Source organism: Mobula birostris, chromosome 5, assembly GCF_030028105.1.
Source record: "Mobula birostris isolate sMobBir1 chromosome 5, sMobBir1.hap1, whole genome shotgun sequence".
In the NCBI taxonomy this organism is placed as follows: domain Eukaryota; kingdom Metazoa; phylum Chordata; class Chondrichthyes; order Myliobatiformes; family Myliobatidae; genus Mobula; species Mobula birostris.
In genome coordinates this window covers 125,973,393-125,990,658 of record NC_092374.1, presented here as the reverse complement: position 1 = coordinate 125,990,658, position 17,266 = coordinate 125,973,393, and the positions used below count along the sequence as shown (strand labels likewise).

Sequence of the window (17,266 nt, the reverse complement as noted above, 5' to 3'; positions counted from 1 at the left end):
GCCCCTTCACTCAATTCTGAAACATCTGGACAGCAAAAGATACATATGTCAGGATGCTCTTTATCGAATACAGCTTGATATTCAATACCATCATCCCCTCAAAACCAATCAAGAAGCTTCAAGATTATAGCTCAATATCTCCTTGTGCAATTGCATCCTCAATTTCATCACTTGCAGACCCTGATCAGTCTGGATTAGCAACAACATCTTCTCCACAATCTCCATCAGCACAGGTGCACGGCAAGGCTGTGTGCTTAGCCTCCTGCTCTACTCACTTTATACTTAAGACTGTGAGGCTAAGCATAACTCCAGTGCCATATTTAAGTTCGCTGATGACACTGCTGCCAGTGGCCGAATCAAAGTTGGTGAAGAATCAGCATATAGCAGGGAGATTGAAAATCTGGCTGAGTGATGCCACAACAACTTCTCACTCAATGTCAGCAAGACCAAGAAGCTGATCACTGACTTCAGGAGGAGGAAATCAGAGGTTCATCAGCCAGTCCACATTGGAGGATCAACAACTTTAAATTCCTTGATGTTATCATTTCAGAGGACCTGTCCTGGGTGCAGCACGTAAGCGCAATTGCAAAGAAAGCACGGCAGCACCTTTACTTCCTTGGAAGTTTGCGAAGATTCAGCATGACATCTAATACTTTGACATACATGAGAAATTCTGCAGATGCTGGAAATCCAAAGCAACGCACACAAAATGCTGGAGGAACTCAACTGTTAAACGAATAGTTAATGTTTCCGGTTGAGACCCTTTTTCAGAACCAGAAAAGAAGGTGAAGATGCTAGAAAGGAATCTAACACCTTGACAAACTTCTGTAAATGTGTTATGGAGAGTCTATAGACTGGCTGCATCACAGCCTTGTATGGTAACACCAATGCCCTTGAATGGAAAATCCCACAAATAGTGGATACAGCCTGGTCCATCAGAGTAAAGCCCTCCCCTCCACTGAGCACATCTATATGGAGCACTGTTGCAGGAAAGCAGCATCCATCAAAAGGGATGCACATCACTCAGGTCATGCTCTCTTTTAGCTGCTGCCACATCAGGAAGGTGATAGAGGAGCCTCAGGGCTCGCACTGCCAGATTTGGGAATAGTTAATAGTTCAACCATCAGGCTCTTGATCCAGTGGGGATAACTTCATTGAACTTCACTTGCCCCATCATTGAACTCTTCCCACATACTATGGACTCACTGTCTCATGTTCCCAATAACTATTGCTTGCTTATTTATTTATTATTATATTTCCTCTTTTGTATTTGTACAGGTTGTCTTTTGCACATTGGTTGTTTGTCCGCCTTGTGGTTTTTCATTCATTTTATTATGGTTCTTAGATTTACTGAGAATGGCCACAAGAAAACCAATCTCAGGATTGTATATGGTGATAATAAGTTCACTTTGAACTTTATTGTCACATGTACAGATGTACAGTAAAAAAACTTTGCTTTGCATACCATTCATACATATCATTTCACTAGATTAGTACATTGAGTCTGTATGAGGGAAAACAGAAACAATGCAAAATAGTGCTTGTTACAGAAAAAATATGTGCAGACAGACAATAAAGTGCAAGCCATGACAAGGTGGATTGCAAGGTCAAGAGTTCATTTTATCATACAAGTGGATTGTTCAATAGTCTTAACTGTGGGACAAAAGCTGCCCAAAGTGTGGTGTTGAATATTTTTAGACTTTTGTAACTTTGGCCCAATGCGAGGGTTGAGGATGAACAGAATTACTGGGGCGGGAAGTGTCTTTGATTTTGGCAGAAACAAGACTGCCTCTCCACTTTTCTTCTTGCTGCATCGTAGGAGGCAGGTTTTTGACGTTCTGAGCTGTGTTCACAACTCTCAGCAGTTTTTTTTGTAGTACTGGTCAGAGCAGTTGCGACTAAGTCATTGTGCATCTGGATAAGATGCTTTCTATGGTGCAACACGGTAGCGTCGTGGTTAGCACAACGCTATTACAGCTCGGGCATTCTGGAGTTCAGAGTTGAATTCCAGCGTTTACTGTAAGGATCTGAATGATCTCCTTGTGGAATGTGTGGGTTTTCCTCAACTGCACTGCTTTTTTTCCCCCCTCACAGTCCAAGGACATACCGGGTACATTGTAAATTGTCCCATGATTTGTCAGGGTTAAAACGTTTTTTTGGGAGGTTGTTGGGGCAGCATGGCTCGAATGGTCGGAAGAGCCTATTCCATGCTGCATGACTAAATAAAATAAGTATAAGGATTGACAAGGGTCAGTGGAGACATACTGAATTTCCTTAGTGTCCTGAGGAAGCAGAGGTGCCAGTATGTCTTTTTGGCAATAATGTGGCTGGACAAGATACTGGTGATGTTTACACCTAGGAACTTGAGGCTCTAAACCATCTCCACCTTAGCATTGCTGATGTAAATGGGATCATCTGCACTGCCCTGCTTTGAAGTCAATAACTATCTCTTTTGTTTTGCTGAAATTGAGGGAAAGGTTGCTGTTACAATACCTTGTTAATAAAACTATGCCCTTCCTGCACTTGGACTCATCTTTAATTGAGATTCAGTCCACTATGGATGGTGCCATCTGCAAGCTTACAAAAATCTGCAGAATTTTGTCATGAATGTACAGGGAGTAACACTGGGAGCCAAGGACATGCTTTGTGAAGCTGAGGATAATAGTGGTAAAGGTCCTGCTGCATATCTTAGTTGATTGGTGGTATCCTGCTGTCAAGCATATATCACAAGCCAATGAACATTCCTTACTTGGCTTAGGAATATGAGCTACTGGAATTCACAACAAAGAAACTTCTTGATTCTTTGATTGAGTATCGGACCACATACGACTTCAAGCTCATTACCAATCTGTAAAGCTAGAGACTAAACCATGCAGAATAAGGCAGCCTCTGATTCCAATGCAAGGAGACAGTAAGCGAGACAGAAGAGCAAAATAACATCACCAAAAGTATGCATAATTTTTTCAGGAATTTCCACTGGAAGTGTCTGCAAAAAGTTTCTCAAGAATGGATCTTTCGTAGGAACCCACAATGATCATCCTTGTGGTGATATTAGGATATGACTAAACTCATACATAACGGGATACTAAATCTAAAGCTTCTGCTGAACTAGCCATTGAGTCATTCATGGTCCAGATAAGTCTCCAGCCTGACCTTTTATTTCTATAGTCAGATGATCTCAAGGATGGTGGCTAAATGAATAGCAATATTATCCTTAACTACAATAAGGATAAAATGAACTAGTGCTTTTATGGATCTTCACTAGCATGGAAAGAGGATCTTTGGCCAGCCAGTTCCATGCCAACCAATCACTCATTTACACTGATCCCACTTTCATACTGCCCCTTGTATTCTACCTATCACATAGTATGTGCCACAAGTGATCTACCAGTCTGCACATCTCTAAGTACCCAAAGACGACAAACAGCCACAGGGAGGAAGCACAAATTCACATAAATAGCATGAAAAAAAAATGAACTCAGGACTATGGTGCAAAGCACCTACTATTAGTTACATCATTGTGTTACCCACTCTTGCCTGATTTGCATGGATGCCAGTTCTGAAGGAAATTTGGATCGGGAGCATGGTAAATATTGCATAAATGTTCAGCTAAGATGCTCACTTTTTTCATAAGAATTAAGAAACTAAATGTAGAAAAAAAAGTTCAAGACAATTGGACCAGATTAGTGAATAGTATGAGAGCATTTCCCCTGAGAATAAAGATCACGAAACTAGTTTAGCTATTTACTTCTGCTTCTGTAAAGAGTAATGCAGATAACATTAAGCAATGATAAAGGGCAGATATTTTCTGCAAACCTTTCATCATCTTTCCCCAATTTCTTGCAACTGCAAGTTAACAAAGAGAATACAACATCAATATCGTCTTTTCCTGCTGTAATTTTTTCCAGGTCTGTTTCCAAACTTTATCAGCTATACCCTCATCGCTTGAAGGCTGCATTTACCCATTACCGCAATTATTTTTTTTCCAAATGAATCTTCCACCATTCCACTTTTGATGGCCTGCTCACAAAAGTAGGGCATATCAAGATCGGGTAATTACCACCCAGTTTACTTTCAGTTATCAGTTGTGATGGAAATGCCATTGATGCTACTATCAAATGAGGCATCCATCACTAAGGACGGTCATCGTACAGGACATGCTCCTTTCTCATTAGGAAGAGGCACTGGAGTCTGAAAACTCATACTCAATGATACAGGAATGGCTTCTTCTCTTCCACCACCAGATTTATGAATGGTCCATGAACACAATTTCATTATTCCTCTTTTTTTTGATGAACACTATGTAATTTGCTATTCATTGTAATTTTAAGTTTTTCCACAGTACTGCTGTTGAAAAACAAATCAAACAAAGCAGTGACAAAAATCTGATTGGTTCACTACAATCTACATGTGGAAGCCCCATTTGGATTTTACCAGGATCAGGTAGCCTCACACATCGTCGCTGTAACTACCTGAGATTTCAAGGCAATCAGTGCGGCACCTAACAGCCCTGGTTACACTTAAGCACTCATGTCAATGGGCATCAAAAGGAAAATGCTCCAATGGATGGAGTCATACCTTGCACAAAGGAAGATGGCTGAGACTGTTGAAGGTCAATCATCCTGGCCCAGGACATCAATGGGGGAGTTCCTCAGGGCAGTGTTCTAGGCCCAACCACCTTCAGCTGTTTCATCAATAACCTTTCTTCCATCATAAAGGTCAGAGTGGGGATGGTTGGTGACTGCCCAGTTTTCAATTTGATTTGCAACTCCTCAGTAAATGAAGCACTCCATACCTGCATGCAGAAAGACCTAGAAAACATTCAGGCATGGACTGATAAGTGGCAAGTAATATTTGCAGCATAAAAGTGCCAGAAAATGAAAATCTCCAATAACAAGACAATATAACCTATCCTTGACATTCAACACCAAGTGCTCAACCATTAACATCCTGGGGGTTACTACTAAACAAAAATACAACTAAACAAGCCAGATAAATATAGCTGTTCATTGGTTGGGTATCTGCAGTAAGTAGTTTGCTTACTGACACTCTTAATTCTTTTTCACCATTTACAAGATGCAAGTCTAACACAAGATGGAATATTCTCTATTTACTTTGATGAGTTCCAACAACTCTCAAAACACTTGACACAGCACAAACATCTCACTTGTTTGACATACTCTAAATTATACTACTAGCAAACAGCAACTGAATGCCATCAGATGACAAGGTGACATGTCATGACGTGCTCTGGTTTTCTCCCACATTCCAAAGAGGGCATGCTATGCTGGTGTCAGAAGCATGGTGACACTTGCAGGCTGAAGGCTGATTTATACTTGTGCATACTAGCTTATGCCGTAGCCTACGCAAGTGGGCTACGCCATTGTGAGCATTTATACTTATGCGTTCGTGCGTCTGCATCGCTCTGCAATTCACCGCCACAACGCTAGTTGGCGGTGGGGTTTCTATGTCACTGTGCTGAGTTTCTTTGTATTGAAACTCAACACGAAGAAACTCGAACTTCAAACAATGGCGACTGAAACTGAAGGAGGGTGAATTTTCTGTGCTTGTCTGACCACTGAGAGACATGGACAAGGAAATGCATTTCAAATATTTTCAGACATCTGCAGGTAGATTTGACAATTTGGTTCATTGTCTCCAACCATTTATTTCTCATCAGTGTACGCACAGTATACTCAGAGACTGGCAATCACCATTCGAGTTTCAGCTTCAGGTGGAAGTCAACAGGCTGTAGCAGCTAGCTACAAACTGGCGTCAAGCACAGGGTCCTCCATAATTTTAGAGGTCTGTAAAGCTTTATGGAAAGCATTGCAACCAGAGTTCCTTCTTTGCCCTTCAATCGTCCAATGGGAAGTTATTGCAGCGTAGGAGGAAATGCAATGCTACCAAGTGGACCAATCACAGTTGTTGCGGTCTGTGTCGCCGCAACGCATAGTTACATTTTTGGGGAGATGCGTGTCAGGCTACACCATACCTACGGCGTTGATTTGACGAACAAGTATAAATTGGCCTTTACACATCCTCCATGTAAATGACACTAAGTTTTGACATTTCAATGTACATGTGATAAATAAAGCTAATATTTATCTTTCATTGTAGATTCTCTGACCACACCTCTCAAGTCTGCAACCTCGACCTCCAAGGGCAAAGGGCAACAGATACATTTGCCTGCAAGCCATACACCACTACCAATTGCAGCAGTCCTTCACCAGAGTTACAGAATACATGTGGACTAAGATGTTAACTGTCCTGTGCTATCACCAGTGGGATCAGCAGTTGATCTGCCACCTGTCTTCAGGAGTTTCGGCCCGCTTATGATCAAGACTCCCTCGAGGTGGTGGACTAGCAGCCTGCAAGCCATACACCACTACTAATTGCAGCAGTCCTTCACCATATTTAAAATCCCTGAATTGCCTCACGCAACAGCACAGTGAAAGTACCTTCTTCAGCAGATGGTGGCTCACCATCATCTTTCAAAGGCAGTAAGTAACAGCAATGCTCAGATTTCCACTACCCCCCTGACCAATACTTACGATTGGACGATTTTATTTATCACAAAGAAAAAAAACAAAATACTAAATATTGAGTCTTGCAAACCATCTCCTAGAGACTGTCCTCTAAAGAGAATAAAGAGGGTTTGTGAATGTGGACAAACTTTATCTAGACCATTTGAGGCCAACACAATAACTAGAAGGTAGAGTGATTGTTGTAAATTAACACTAAATTGAAATATCAAAGTACATTTTAAAGCTCACATCTCGTAAAGTGTCATACTCTAGTTCTAGGACAGCAGTTCTATCAGTAAATTTATTTTAATACATTCAGCGAAGAATTATACATATCTAGCACAGCATCATATTGTTACACCAGTGTCATATTAGGTCAAACATGCTATAAATTTGTAACTGAACTTTCTGCACATCCTTTTAGTAATATTTCAAAAGAGATGCTTCATTGGCCATATTCCATTCATTTGATTGCACCCGATCTGAAAGTATTTAATCTAAACCAAGCTGCAAGTATATTCCTTCACAAGACTGATGTTCTAGCAAAACTATGCAGCAACCAAAATACTCTACATTGTGTACCACAAATTGCAAAATAACAGTACAATAATAATAGCACAGGAAGGAGATGGAGAATTTAGTGGCATGGTGCCAGCAAAACCAGGGAGCTAGGTCACTGACTTCAGAAGGAGGGATGAAGTACTTACCTTGTTTGCATTAATGGTATTGTTGTGGAGGTGGTTGAGAACTTCAAACTCATTGGGTCTAAATAACACCAAATTGCCCTGGACCAGCCACATGGAAAGCAGACTAACACCTCTACTTCAAAGGCCGAGGAAATTCTTACAACTTTATCAATGAATCATCGAAATTTTTATAGATGCATCACAGCTTTGTATGGCAACTGCTCTGCCCAAGACCACAAGAAATTACAGAGAATTGTTAGCGTAGTACAGTCCATCATATGAACAAGCTTACTCTCCACCAGCCGTCTACATCTTCTGTTGACTTGGGAAAATGGGTAAAAATAATCAAGGACCTCTCTATCTTGGTTGTTCTCCCTTCTTTCCTCTCAAAGACAGCTTTTATTCCTCTGTTATCAGAATGTTGGATGGACTATCAGTACACTAAAAGATGAATCCCATCTTCCAATCCATCTCATATAGCCCATGTACTTTATTTGCCTACATGCACTGCACTTCCCCTGTAAGGTGCAACACTTTATTCTATATCGTTGAAAATTCTACAGTACTGTGCAAAAATCATATTTTACATATATAGCATGGCTTAGACTTTTACAATACTGTATCTGCAAACATGGAGCGGAAAGAGAATTTGTAGACTTGGTGACAGCAGAGGATGTTGTGCTGCGGGAGGGATGCTCGACGGGTGGCAGAGAAGCACTGCCAAGGGCAGGAGTGGCATGGATTCAGATACACACTACCCTGAGACACCAGGCACGGCAATCTGATCCCAAACAATTGGCTTACTGATCGTTTCAGAAGTTCTCTCTTACGCTTTCCGCTCCTCTCCCTTCCCCAACTACAACCCCCTCTCCTTGGCCCCTTCCCACTGTCAGTCCACAATAGAAACCCATATCAGAATCAGGTTTATTGTCACTACTCACATATGTCATGAAATTTGTTTTTTTTAAGGCAGCAGTACAGTGCAATACGTAAAATTACTATGGTACTGTGCAAAAGTCCTAGGCACCATAAATGTGCCTACTTTTGCACAGTATTTTGTATTCCACCTCAGTGTAATGATGAATGGCATGAACTGTCTGGAGGATGTGGAAAATAAAAGTTTTTCCACACTTCTCCATGCATGTGACAATAGTAAACCAATACCATACCAAACTACCATTAATCCTGCATTAAAAGCAGTTTAGTCCTGGTACGAACAAGTCAATGTACTCAAGTATCCTAGTAATTTACAGAAAATCTGCTACGTTTTCATAAATCTAATACTAAACGTAACTCGTTTACATCAGTATTAAAGGAAAAAAAATAGTTCCATAAATAACAAAAAAAGAGAAAAAAAAACAGCATTTCCTTTACAAACTTTTCACTTCAAGCCTCGAAACTATCTGTGATAAGAAACATCTTATTTAGAAGTTTTAAACTTCTCAACATTTGAAATTACATTTCCACCTGGATTAATTTTATTTTACAAAGGAAACGTTTTGAGCTAAGGCAAACATTATGTGCTAACTCCAAGAAAGTTATCCATTTTATGAGATAAAATCTCTATTCTTCTCCAACAATGTATTTCAGCTTCCAATACCCAAAGAACAATCCTTTGGCAAAATGACATATTACTTTTACATCTTGAAATGGCAATATAATTATGGCTCTCAAAACAAATGATGGATGATCTGCAGCCCAACTGTATCTCCATTGCATAACTTGGATAAAACTATTCCTTTAATGCTTCAATGATTGTTGTTGATGCTTCTTTGGGGAAACTTCAATAACCATGTGTAGGGGGAGAAAAAAATTAATTTCTTGATTTAACTACTAAATGGCCTGCCCTTAATTTCCAAAATTAGAAAAGGAAACTGCTTCATTTCTCAACAATGTAGTTAAAAATTCAGAGAAAAATATTAGAGAACTAAAGGAGCACGGTCATGAAATTAAGATAAAATAAAACAAATAAGAAGCTCCCTACAGCACAGAGAGAGAGCAATTTAGTATTTTACAAATATATCAGCAAAAAATATTCTCCCTTTGTAACTGTGTCTTCTAAAATAGATAGAAAATAGTGCAGGGAAAAAAAAATCAGAAACCAGGTGGCGAAATAATCGAACAACTGGCTTGGTAGCAGAGGCCTGGACGACAAGGACATACCGTAAAACATACAGCTCAAGAACAGGTGCTTCTGTCCACAATGGTTGTGCTGATCATGATGCCAATCCACACCATCCCACTTGCTGGCACACATCCATACACATATATTTATTCTCTGTTCATGTGCCTGTCTAAATACCTCAAACATTGCCATTGTATTTGCTTCCACTACGTCCCCATTACCGCGTTTTAGTACCTACCATTGTGCAAAAAAAAAATCCTTGCCTCAAAACCCCTTTAAACTTTTCCCCTCTCTCACCTTAATGCTAGGTCCTCTAGTACTCAACAATTCCAAATGGTAAAAAGATTCTGGTCATCTTCCCGATCTATACTTCTCATTTTATAAATTTCTATTAGATCTCCCTCCAGCCTCTGAAGCATCAGAGAAACAATCCAAACTTGACCAACAGACATTCAGGTAAACTTCATCTGAACCCTCTCCAAAGCCTCCACATCCTCTCTGCAATGGGGAAACTAGAACTGCATACAAGGCTTCAACTACTGCCTCAAAGATTTATACAACTTCATGACTTTTAACTCTTCCTCCATGCCCTAACCAATAAAGGCAAGCATGCTGTACCTCATCTTTACCAATCTATTTGTGTTGCCGCTTTTAGGGAGGGATGAACTTGGACCCAAAGATTCCTCTGTACATCAATGCTGTTCAGGGCTCTGCCATTTCCCCTTACATTTGACCTCCCCTTACAAAGTACAAACCAGGCTCACACTTGCCCGATTTAAACTACTTGCTATTTCACTGTACTTCGCTGGAACTGACTCTTTAGCAAACTCCTTTGCCGTCCAAAGCGCTACCAATTTTACTGTTGCCTGAAAATTTACTGACCAACCTGTCCACACTTTCATCCAATGCATTATATATTACAATTAACAAAGGTACTGCAATAATTGCTGTGGAACACCAGTGAGCCAGAATAATACTCTCCCACCACTACAGTGTTCTATGGGTATGCCAATTCTAAAAGCAACCTACCACATGGGACCTTGTCAAATGTCTTAAAGTCTATATAGGTAAAATCCACCTCAATCACTTTGGTCACCTTCTGAAAAAATTCAATCAAATTTGTAAGACACAAACTACCCCACAAAGCCACACTGACTGTTCCTAATTAGCCTGCTTTTCCAAATATGAGTAAATTCTGTCCCTCTGAATGCTCTCAATAGCTTTCCTAACAGTGAATCAAGGCTCAATAACCAATAATTTCCTGAATTCCAACTTTACTTCATAAACAATTTTTCTTCCCAGCAATCTCCTCTTGCCTTTTAATAACCTGAGATGAATCCTACCACGCCCTAGAAATTTATTCACCTTTATGCTCTTTAAGAGACAAACACATTCAGACTAAGAATCCAAGAATCTGAGGCTACTACTTTATAATTTTAAGCCAAACAAATTAATTACACTTGGAACAAACTAGAAAAACACACACAAAATGTTGAACTCAGCAGGTCAGGCAGCATCTATGGAAATGAATAATCAGTTGATGTTTTGGGCTAAGACCCTTCATCAGGACTGGAAAACAGGAAGAATCCAGAATAAGGTGAGGAGTGTGGAAGAAGAATAAGCTAGTCACTGATAGGTGAGAACAGGTGGGTAGGGAAGGGGGATGAATTAACTGGGAGGTGATGAGGAAAGTATAAGGGCTGGACAAGATGGAGAGTGGACCATGGGAGAAAGGGAAGGAGGGTGAGTACCAGGGTAAGTGATAGTCAACGAGAGAGGAAAGAGTCCAGAGTGGGGAATAAAAGAGGGAACAGGGAGGAGAAAAATTACCAGAAGTTGGAGAAGTCGATGTTCATATCACTAGGTTGGAGGTTACCAAGATGGAATATGAGGTGTTGCCTCTCCAACTTGAGAGCTGTCTTATCGTGGCAGTAGAGGAAGCCATGGACTGACATGTTGGAATGGGAAGAGAAATTAAAATGGTTGGCCATTGGGAAGTCCTACTTTTTGCAGATGGAACAGGGGTGCACAACAAAGTGGTCCCACAATCTACATTGGATCATACCAATGTAAAATAGGTTACATGGGAGTACTGGATACAGTATCTGGCATAATTGGGGGACCACTTTGTCTCCCAATCTATGTTGTCCTTCCTTTCTCCCTGCTCATCCCACTTATTCCCCTCTATAGATGTTGCCTGACTTGCTGAGTTCCTCCAGCATATTGTACATGTTACCTTTATTCCATTAATATGCATCTGCCAGGTCCGACTTGCTTTACTAGCCATTAAAATTAAATCTGGGCTTTAAATGGAAAGTGGCAAGTGAAATACAAAACTGGATCCATGGCGATGGCTGAAAACTTGCAGTAGAGCTCCTCAAGACAGAACGCTGGGCTTTTTGTTTTTCAGGGTATATTTTACACATTGTCAACCATACAGCCAGGTTTTGATTTTGAAGCTAGTTTGCAGGGACATATTAACCAGTCAGTTATGCACCAGAAGCAAATGGAAATGGACTGGAGAAGTACAAAGATGGAAAGGCCAAACAAAGCAAAGAAATACAAAATATATACGTGCTGAACAATCTTGAGCAAAAGAGAATTTGGAAAGCGTACACAGAGATTTAAGGTAGCAAAGATGAACAAAATAGTCAAGAAGAAATACAGAGTAGTAGTTTTCAGTGAGCAAGACATTGAATGCAAAATCAAGGAGGTCGGTCTAGAATTGCACAAACCATTGGACTTTAGCTGGAGCACTGCTATGGTTTAGATTATCAGATACAAGTGAGATTTATCAGTGTCAGGATTCAGTTAGGAATACCAGGATTAGTTGGAGAATTTAGTTTGGAGGAAAACATGTTAATTTGGGATTTCCCTCCCCCCAGATAGCAGCTGTTGAATAAACAAGCAACACGAATCTAAGGAATTGGTAGTATGAAAGCTGGAAACCATTTTCTCTCTCAGGGAACCAGATCTTTGAAACATATAGCTCAGGAGAAAGTCATTTTGTTCATCTCACAAAAAGTGGATTATTTAGATTAATCCCATCTTCGAGCCTTTGGTCCACAGCTCTCCAAATTTTGATTCAAGTAGTTTTTAAAACGCTGATAATGAGGGCTTCTGCCATTATCAGAAATTTGGAATAAAGGGTAAGCATTTGCAATGGATGTAGGGTAGTAGCCCTACCAATCATCCTGGACCATGTTTATTCGTGTAAATTACATTCATGAATTAGACTTATTAATCAAAACACAAGTTTAACTTTACAGATCATATGAAATTTGGGGTTGGTTGTGGGGATGAAATTTGGCAGACCACAACAAACTACAGAAAGAATCATGAATTTCAGAGATAAAGAATAACAAGGAAATAAGTGATGGTACAAAGAATTGGGAGGTAAGTTATAATTCAAATTTGGGGTTGCATCTGAAATACAACAAGAATCTTATCATACAAAATACATTAATGCTCAAAGTTCTACCACAGTTTAAAAGAACTTTTGAAGACATAATCAAGCACTGGGAATTATTACAAGAGGAACAGAATCAAAAATGGAGAAATGCTGAATTCTTATGTAATCTTGGTTAAACCATACTTTATTACAGCATCGAGCTCTTTACACATCGTAGAGATAAACACACTATTAAGTGTGCAAAGAATATCCACCAGGAATAATCAGAGAAATAACAAGATCAGATGAAATATTTATGATCCAAACATTCTTCTGTCAACTTCACCACCAGGTCTGATAAATGAAAGGTGTAGAAATATCATACACAAAAGCTGTGTCATGAACCATGACCTGGAATACTAGTCAATACAAAACAATCTCTCAATACCACAAAGTTCCTGGTAATCATGTGCAAGGTGCTCTTGGAAGTGCAGATCGATCCCCTATTCTGATGCTCCTATTGTAGCAGTAGGCCAAGTGTTATACTGGGGGGTGGGGGGGGGGGGGGAAGAAAGAGATTTTAGATGGACTGCATCTGGAGAGAGATGATGTACATGTGTCAGGGGTACTTAGTGTAGTTTAAATGGCCGTTGTGTGTTCTTCATGCCAGATGTTAGAGTCCTGGGAGACCCAGGGAACTACATCTGCGTGAAGCGGATCCAGCTGCAGCTCCTTGAAGGCAGTGTTGGAGATCTGCAGCAGCAAATGCTTGACCTTCAGCTTGTACAGGAAAGTGAGAAGATCATCGATCGGAGTTGCAGGAAAGTAGTCACTCCTAAGTTGGAGGAGGCGGGTAGCTGGGTGGCTGTTAGGAGAAGGAATGGAAGGTAAATAGGTAGTTAGCACAGAGCACCTCTGTGGTCATTTCACTCAATAAGTATACCGTTTTGGATAATGTTGTATGGGTTGACCTCCCAGGGGAATGCCACAGAGACTGGGTTACTAGCACAGAGCATAGGGCCGTGGTGCAGAAGGGAAGGAGGGAAAAGAGGGGAACCGTACTGATAGGGGACTCAGCTGTCAGGGGAACAGACAAGAGATTCTGTGCACGTGAACAGGATACCCTGATGGCACGTTGCTTCCAGGTTCCACGCTCAGGGACGTCTTGGATCACGTTCACAGCGTTTTGGAGAGAGAGGCAGAGCAGCCAGATCCCTTGGCACATATTGGAAGCAATGACATGGAAAGAAAAGCAGAGGTCCTAAAGAGAGAATTTAGACCTACGCAGAAAACTGAGAAGCATGACCTCCTCTGTCGTAATTTCTAGATTGCTACCTGTGCCGCATGCCAGTGAGAGTAGAAACAGGATGATTCGGTAGATTAATGTGTGGCTGAGCAGTTGGTGCTGGGGGAAGGGCTTCAGGTTCTTGGATTATTGGGATCACTTCTGGGGGAGGTATTACCTGTACAAAAGGGACAGGGTGCACCTGAACCCGAAGGGAACCAATGTTCTTGCAGGCAGGTTTGTTAAAAGTTGTTGGGGAGGGTTTAAACTAATTTGGCGGGGGAAGGGGGTTGGGAACCAGAGTGAAGGCACTCAGGATAGGACAGATGGTGAAGAAAAGCAAAGGCAGCGTGAAATCAGACTGTCCGGAAGGGCAGGCAGATGATAGGACAAAACTGCAGCCAGCAGGGAGAGTATCGGTGCATTAGGGATGCAGAATCAAAAAAAGCAAATTCAAAGTTACATACTCCAGTCATTGAGATAAGAAATAAGGTGGATGATCTTGTTGCACTTTTAGATTGTCGAGTATGATATGGTGGCTATCACTGAATCGTGGCTGAACAATGGCTACAGTTGGGAGGTGAATGTCCAAGGTTACACATTGTATCGGAGGGTAGGAAGGTAGGCAGAGGGGGTGCCATGGCTCTGTTTAACTTCAGGATTGATAGGGAGAAAGTGAAGTCTGATGTAGCAGTATATCAGTGGTGACGGAAATCACAGTGGTACGAGAGAGGAGTCGGCCAAAGTAAACAGGAAGGAGATACTGACAGGGATAGCAGCAGAGCAGCAATGACTTGAGTTTCTAGGAAGAATGAGGAAGGTACAAGATAGATGTATTACAAAAACAAAGAAATACTCAAATGGCAAAATAGTACAACTGTGGCTGACAAGGGAAGACGAAGCTAATATAAAAGCAAAAGAGAGGGCATACAGCAAAGCAAAAATTAGTGGGAAGATAGAGGATGGGAAATTTTAAAAACCTACAGAAAGCAGCTATAAGAGTCATTAGGAGGGAAAAGATGAAACATGAAAGCAAGCAAGCAAACAAACACTATCAAGGTGGAGAGAAAAATCTTTTCAAGTATATATAAAAAAATAAAAGAGATTAGAGTGGATATAGGACCACTAGAAAATGAGGCCAGAGAAATAATATCAGGGAATAAGGAGATGGCAGATGAACTAAGTAAGTATTTTGTATCAGTCTTCACTGTGGAAGATACTAGCAATGTGCTAGATGTTGAAGGGTGTGAGGGAAGAGAAGTGAGTGCAGTTACTATTACAAGGGAAAAGGTACTCAAAAAACTGAAAGACCTAAAGGTACACAAGTCACCTGGACCAGATGAACTACACCCTAGGGTTCTGAAAGAGGTAGAAGTAGAGATTGTGCAGGCATTAATAATAATCTTACAAGAATCGTTGGACTCAGGCATGTTTCCAGGGGACTGGAGAACTGCAAATGTCACTGCACTCTAAGAAAGGAGGGAGGCAACAGAAAAGAAATTACAAAGCCTGACCTCAATGGTTGAGATGTTGGAGTCAATTGTAAAGAATGAGGTTTTGGAGTACCTGGGTGACACAGGACAAGACAGGGAAAATCTTGCCTGATGAACCTGTTGGAGTTGTTTGAGGAGATTACAAGTAGGATGATTAAAGGGGATGCAGTGGGTGCTGTACATTTGGATTTTCAGAAGACCTTCGATAAGGTGCCACATGAGACGGGGGGGGGGGGGGAAATCTCATTGAAACCTATCGAATGTTGAGAGGCCTAGACAGAATAGGTATGGAAAGGATATTTCCCATGGTGGGGGAGCCCAGGACAAGAGGGTCGTCCATTTAAAACAGATGTGAAGAAATTTCTTTAGCCAGAGGGTGGTGAATTTGTGGTATATGTTACCAGTCAGCTGTGGAAGTCAGGTCGTTGGGTGTACTTAAGGTGGAGACTGATAGCTTTTTGACTGGTCTTGGCAGCAAAGGTGGTGGGGAGAAGGCCAGGGAGTGGGGCTGAGAAGGATCAGCCATGATTGAATGGCAGAGCAGACCTGATGGGCCAAATGACCTCAGTCTGCTATGTCTTATAGTTTTGTGGTCTTAGGTCTTTATAGAAACAAGGTGAAAAGTTCATCCTCAATGTCCTTCATTCTTAGGTCAATCAGATAGTAGACTGATGACAGGAGAAAGGGTGCTGAGATTTCGAACAACAAACAAAAGAACATAAGAAATAGGAGCAGGAGAAGGCCATCCGGCCCATCAAGCCTGCCCCACCATTCAATAAGATCATGGCTGATCTGTCCATAAACTCAGCTCCATCTGTCTGCATTTTCCCCATAACCCTTAATTTCCTAACTATGTAAAAACCTATCTGTTTCTTAAATATATTTCATGAAGAAGCCTCAACTGCTTCCCTGGGCAGAGAATTCCACAGATTCACCACTCTCTGGGAAAAACAGTTTCTCCTCATCTCCATCCTGCTGAAGGAACTCATTGGGTCAGACAGCACCTGTGGGGACAAAGCTTCTGGTCCTGCAGATGCTGCTTGACCTACTGAGTTCTCACAGCAGTTTGGTCCTTGTTGGAGAAGTCCAACTGATCAACCCTGAAAGAAAATATTTAGTCAAATGGTTCCCAGAGTATGGTGCAAGGTCATTTACCAGAATACCTCACATGAGAACTTTTTAAACACTCAAGGCCTTCCTTGATTAGTCATGGGAAGGTCCTTATCTCGGGAGCACCACTCTCTTCCTTTAAGATGCCTGGATTGTGTCTGGGACTGTCATTCATCTATTTTTGGAACATGCCTGAAGTTCTGAAAGCAATGAGTTGGATTTTGAAACTGGAAATCTGAAAGTGCTAGAAATACGCAGCAAGATCTACCTGTGAGAAAAGAAAGCTGGTGTTCCAGGTTGAAGACCCTTCGCCTGAATCAGGTGGCTTTGTCAAAGTACATGTTGAACAGCTCTGCACTTACTAGTTGTGTCTCTAGGCCACTAAGAGAAACACAATGACACTGAAACATTATCAATTTTGTGTAAGATACCTACTCTGCCCAAAATCGCTGGGCTTCCAGGACAAGGTGTTGTCCATGACTAAATAGAACATAAAAATTTACAGCACATTACAGGTCCTTCGGCCCACAATGCTGTGCTGATCATGTAACCTACTCTAGAAACGGCCTAGAATTTCCCTCCTGAAAAGCCCTCTATTTTTCTAAGCTGCATGTACCTATCTAAGAGACGCTTAAAAGGCCCTATTGTA

The 17,266-nt window shown here is 41.1% G+C and overlaps 1 protein-coding gene across 5 annotated transcripts in view; it reads right to left on the bottom strand.

Moving 5' to 3' along the window:
• mbd5 (methyl-CpG binding domain protein 5) overlaps positions 1-17,266 on the bottom strand; it is a 233,744-nt gene that overhangs the window by 203,966 nt on the left and 12,512 nt on the right. For 4 of the 5 annotated variants that reach the window (XM_072258631.1, XM_072258635.1, XM_072258636.1 and 1 more), the window contains exon 2: positions 4,579-4,811. The exons of the other annotated variant lie outside the window; for it this stretch is intronic. The gene's annotated coding sequence lies outside the window, so the exon portion shown is untranslated. The remainder of the gene's footprint in view (positions 1-4,578; positions 4,812-17,266) is intronic. 5 annotated transcript variants of the gene reach the window in all.